General features: G+C 36.0%; 1 non-coding gene across 1 annotated transcript; it reads right to left on the bottom strand.

Moving 5' to 3' along the window:
* Positions 1-5090: 5090 nt before the first annotated feature.
* LOC138382119 (U7 small nuclear RNA) lies at positions 5091-5149 on the bottom strand. Its single transcript, XR_011233280.1, has one exon. It is a non-coding gene; the product is annotated as a U7 small nuclear RNA (small nuclear RNA).
* Between the last annotated feature and the right edge of the window lie 556 nt (positions 5150-5705).

Raw genomic sequence — 5705 nt, 5'->3', positions numbered from 1 at the left:
GTATTTTATAGTGGTTTAGGCATACAATATGTTTTATAGAATGTTCAGAAAAAAAGTAAAATGATCAAACCATTCTCTTTTAGACATAGATGGCATGGCCAGGGATTTATTTGATGTATAGTAAATATTTGAAAATGATTTCAATTCCTTTCAAGAAGAGTAAAGGATAAGATTTGTTGAAGAAAAGATCTTTATAAAGCACATTGAAATATTTGGAGTTAGATTAGATTTCAATTGTGATGTAAAGAAAAAACACTTCATACTTCTTTTATGTGTTAAGGAGTTAATTAGCAGTCGGTAGACTGCTGCTCCGGTTTCTTACAATAGTCAAAATTGTATTATGCATAGGATTACATGTGCTTTATTAAATGACTTGTTAATATTACCTTCCCCCGAAAGGATTTGTGGTGAGAAATGACTGCCACTAGAAGTGAACTACATGACACCAGTCCTGCAATTCTGCTGCTCATTAGTACTACATGACAATGAGCATGCCAACAAAAAGGAGCAAATTTAAACTCCGAATTTTTTATTAGTGTGGAAAAAAATAAAATACGAGCCTGAATATAAAACATATTTAGTGGAGGGAGGTTTCAGAGTGGCTAGTGTTTTCATTTGTTTTGATTTTTAATTTGATATGGCTTTTTCATTTCGTTTTGCTCTGTTTAAACTCCTTAGGTCTTCTGCCAGTCACAATGCTAGAGTCCTAAGTAAGCTAACTGACATGATTTCCAGGTTGCCCAAATAGGGAAATAGTGGGATGCTTAAAGAATTTGATTAGTGCAGTTTATTTTCCATATCAAGTAACTTAGCTCAAGTTAAGGAAATTTCATAAGCATGACCTTCTAGAATTTTAAAGGAAGTGAACGCAGTGAACCACCAAATCTCAAGGGTTTGTTTTAAAGTCAGAAGTAATTCTATCTTTATAGTTAATCAGTGACATCGTTAACAATTCAAGAGAAAAGAGCCTATTTTGCCAGGAGTGACAAGATGTTTAAATTCAAATAAACAAGAAAAGCAAATGACTCAAAGACAGTAGTCTTCAAGAGCCTCACTGGAATTCATAAAAATCTTGTCTTCAAACAGTGCTATATTTAGACCCACTTATTCACCTCAGAATTTGAGATAACAAGGAAATGGTCATTTTAACTATTCTCCAGGTTTCCCGAGTCCTTTAGAGTTTATGAACTAGAAAAAAACAATATGATGTGGTCCTGAACCTAAAGGTTTGTCCTTTTCTCTGACTGATGTGGCCCAACAGGCTTTCAGGAAGAATGATCTTGGATTTAGACAGCCTATCTCCAGGTCCGGCGTTCCTGTCTGCTCGTTTCATGACCTCGCAATTCCTTTAGCCTCTCTGAGCTCATCAGCAAAAGGAGTCCCCATAACACTTTCCCTGTTTACTTCACGTTTGTCATGAGATCACGATGAACTAATAGATACGAAACTGCTTTGTATAAAGTAAATCATCATACAAAGAAACCATATTCTGTTTTCTTTCCATAACATGAACGTGAACTAAATTAAAACCATCCTAGTTATACAAATTGGTTAAATATGGTCCAGCAGTGCTATCCGGTCATTTCTCACACTTGCAAATGAAAAACTAATTGTTAATATATCAATATCATGACTGAATCAATGGCTTAGAAGAAAATTACAGACTACACGGATTGGGTTGCCCTTGGGGTATGAATAATGTGCTCTGCAGAACTAATAATTGTGTAAGAAATATTTGCTAAATGAAGTAATAAGTAAACAAGTCTTGTCCACAAAAATAAATCCAACCTATAGATGCCAGAGTTGCAAGAAAAGCTACTCACATAAAGGTAAATGTCTTTTTTACACAAAATACCACTTGGAAGAGTCTTGGGTTTCCATTATTACAGAACTTCATATAAGTTAAAGCATTATCTCCTTAAGATCCTGTGAACATAGATATTTGAGGGAATAGACTTAGTTTATTCTGATGTATGCTTACTCTTTTTAATATTGCAAATAGGAAAAAGTAAATGCATTGCAAGAAATCAATCATTCTAATGCCTGGATTTTGATAACATAGGTAGATTGTATATCCAAGTGGATTACTAAATGTCATATAAGAGCTACACAGGACACTTATTTCTCTTAAAACAACCTTTTTTCCCATAGAAAATGAGTAGGTTTAAATATGCTTATCCAAATACTAGTCAAGACTTGTGTGCAGAGAATCCAAAATGAATGTAATTATGCTCTGATTTTTATCATTCTTACTAATGGAATACTAAAGGAAATCTGTTAAGTAGGAAGATTTAGTGAAAGATTTCACAGTATGAGAGTTACAGTAAAGTTGACTTTTTAAATGTGAAAAAACTATTCCAGTAGATGACTAAAAATAAGCAGAAAAGTCTTAGTACACTCTATTCTGCCAGGTAGGCAAAATAGCGTACCATTCTGCCTTGGAGTCTTAAAAAACAAAAACAAAAACTGGGTTACTCTTAAAGAATATAAACTTGGGAAAAGTTGAAATTCAGTAAAATTTAGTTCAAAACATTTAAATAATACTATATTTATCCTTATAGTTTCAAAGCTTAGTCCTATTACTTGCTGTTGGTGTGATAGTAATCAGTTTGGAAAAGCCTTGAGAACATTTTTTGCTAATGATTTACTTTTTTCCTCTCTATATATCACAAAATTTCATTAGGTTAAGTTCAGAATACAAGGTACGGAAATCAATTATTTGATGCCCTTTGATGAGCAATATTTTGAGCAGTCCAAATTCCTTATAATATTTCCTTAGTATCTGAGGTTATCGTAAGCAGCACCCTGGCATCATTATGCCCTGTAAGTAGGAACCTTTGGTGGAAGGAATCCCTGCTTCCTAGCTCTTTGTGACTCAGCTTTTCACTTTTCCATGTGCCTCTGTTCTGTGTGCTCTCTCTTTACCAGGCTCCATTTGGAGCCACCTCTACCACCAAGGATGGCCTCTTCTGGTACTTCATCTAACTAGTCATCTTGGTGGAGAACTGAACAAATTCTTTTCAGCTAGGTTGGAATTATTGAGAGGTTCTTTACAAGCAAATAAAGGAAAAATGTGACACCTCTCCAAAGACCATCATCTGAGCCCATCATCAGCACGTGCTTCTTTTTCTATAAATAGAGCTTGCCCCTGATTTGAAAGGTGTGCATGTAACCCAGGGGAAAACAACCATCTCTGTCCTCAGTGACAGATTCAGGAGGAAACACAGAATCCAAGCTAGACTACACAAATGCTTCCTGGGATTTTGTATCTAGAACTTGTGAGAAAGTACACCTTTCTTCTCTGGGGGTGGAAATATTGGAGTGTGAAGCCAACGCTGTCATATGGTCACGATCTCCAGTAGGTGGGTAAAGAAAGGAAAAAACCCATCTGTTGTAGAAAGGCAGTATGAAACAAAATAAAATGCAGAAAGAAAAAGAGAAAACTCTGATTTGGTTTGAGGCTCCAGGCCAGCAATTCCAACACCCTTTTGTGAGACAATAGATTCCTCCTCTTAAGTTTGTTTGAGATGATTTCTGTCACTTACAATTAAGAGTATTCACCAATAACCACATACTCCCCCAAATAATAGAAAACCATTGAAATAAGAAAGACTGCAAAGCAAATTTCTGTATGTGTGAATCACAAAGTATACCTCCGTATTAACTTGAAAACTCTTATTTACCAGGTTCATAAGTTTTATTTTGTTTTAATCTCTCTGATTCACTCAGACTTGGATATTTAACCAGACCACTCAGTATTCACTTGAAGAATGACTTAGATTGCCACTTTTAGTTCAGTGTATGGAGAGATACTCAATGCTTTGCAGATCTTTTTATTCATTCATCCTTTCAACGAACATTGAAATGAATTCAAGAAACATTGATTGACAGTTCTACTGTGTCATGATCAACGTTCTGTGCACTGGAGTTGCAAATAAGAATCAGAAGATCAGCCCACTCTTTGAGCTCAGTGTAGTAAGAGAGCAACACCTAGGGAAGTTACGGAACCTATGAGGAAGATACAGGTAGTACACTGGAAGGGTGAAGTCCGGGAAGGCTTTATTTAAGAGGTAACCTTTGCTGTGTCTTAAAGAACAAGTGGAAATTCTCCTGCAGTGCTTTTCCCTAGTTGTCAATCTCTCACCTTTCCTGTGTCTGCCTTTTTTTTTTTTTTTTTTTTTTTTTGAGACAGAGTCTCACTTTGTTGCCCAGGTTAGAGTGAGTGCCGTGGCGTCAGCCTAGCTCACAGCAACCTCAAACTCCTGGACTTAAGCGATCCTACTGCCTCAGCCTCCCGAGTAGCTGGGACTACAGGCATGTGCCACCATGCCCAGCTAATTTTTTGTATATATATATATTTTAGTTGGTCAGATAATTTCTTTCTATTTTTAGTAGAGACGGGGTCTCACTCTTGCTCAGGCTGGTCTCGAACTCCTGACCTCGAGCGATCCACCCGCCTCGGCCTCCCAGAGTGCTAGGACTACAGGCGTGAATTACCGCACCCGGCCTGCCTTTGAAACTGGAGACACTTGAAACACTAAAAGACAGCCTCAGTGCCAATAATTGGAGTTAAATTTTCACTTAAAGAACAAGAACAGGTGAGAAAGACTCTAATACTGTATAACAGATTTTATACTACAAAAATTGGAATCAGATGAAACAATATGAAAAACAAGATGAATAGAAAAAAAGATCTGTTTTGTATTTCTGAGTAGAATTAGAATTTTTTGTTCCAGAACCACTTTTTAAAACATTATTAATAATTCTGAAGGTTCTGCATAGGTCCAGGAACATTGCCAGCATTTCAGGCCATGAAACTATGAATCTCTTCACCATGGTTTTTTAATCATTTCAGTTCTGAAATTAACTTCCCACAGACTGTTCGTATTAGAGATTAGTAATTCATATTATTTGGCCAAGGAAAGGCAGGTTTTCAGATGATGGTATTGTTTTCAAATGCTAGTTTTTCCCAAGGAAATAATCATTCACATGCTATTGAAACTGAACTAGTAATAAAAAATATTACTGTAATTGTTGGGAGTTTCAGAATTTGTGTTTTGTTTCTTCCCCTCCCCACTGTAGGGGGGCGGGTGGGTCTGATAAAAGCTGGAAAACCTGCTAGACAAATTCTACAAGAACTGTAACACTCTGATTGTTTCTTTTAAACCCAGGAAAATACATCCACATTTCAAGTGAGTATTCTTACATTCAATTTCTTTTACTGGATTCCACTTTATATAGAACTGAATTGAAATAATTTCATCTGAGTGCATGTAATATTTCTTAGGACTGCATATTTACCAAATGAAGTCTAGATCTAAAAGTGAATTGGGTGTCTGCTAATTATAAACATTGTTCATATAGTCAAGTTTTCTTCGTTGCCAAAGATAGGATCATAACGGTGGTTTGCTGCATGAGTTTCCAGAGAAATTCTATATGTACACATTACTTTTATGACATCATTCGGATGATGAATGGGAAGGAAGTGGTTAGAATGGAACTGAATACTATTCAGACACATGGAAGAGGTGGTGGACGGAACACTATAGAAGGGTGATGAAAAAGAAATACCAGTAAGCAGAACAAATAACAGAAAAATAGGAACACACATTTTTAGTTATGTACAAATGCATAGGGAAAGCCTAAGCCCTAGAAGTTGGTATGTGTCTATGGAGAAAGGTAGCAAAAGAAGTCATGAAATTATG

This window comes from Eulemur rufifrons, chromosome 3, assembly GCF_041146395.1.
Source record: "Eulemur rufifrons isolate Redbay chromosome 3, OSU_ERuf_1, whole genome shotgun sequence".
In the NCBI taxonomy this organism is placed as follows: Eukaryota; Metazoa; Chordata; class Mammalia; order Primates; family Lemuridae; genus Eulemur; species Eulemur rufifrons.
Note: the sequence above shows the minus strand (reverse complement) of the source record. Positions and strands in the feature narration are given on the sequence as shown.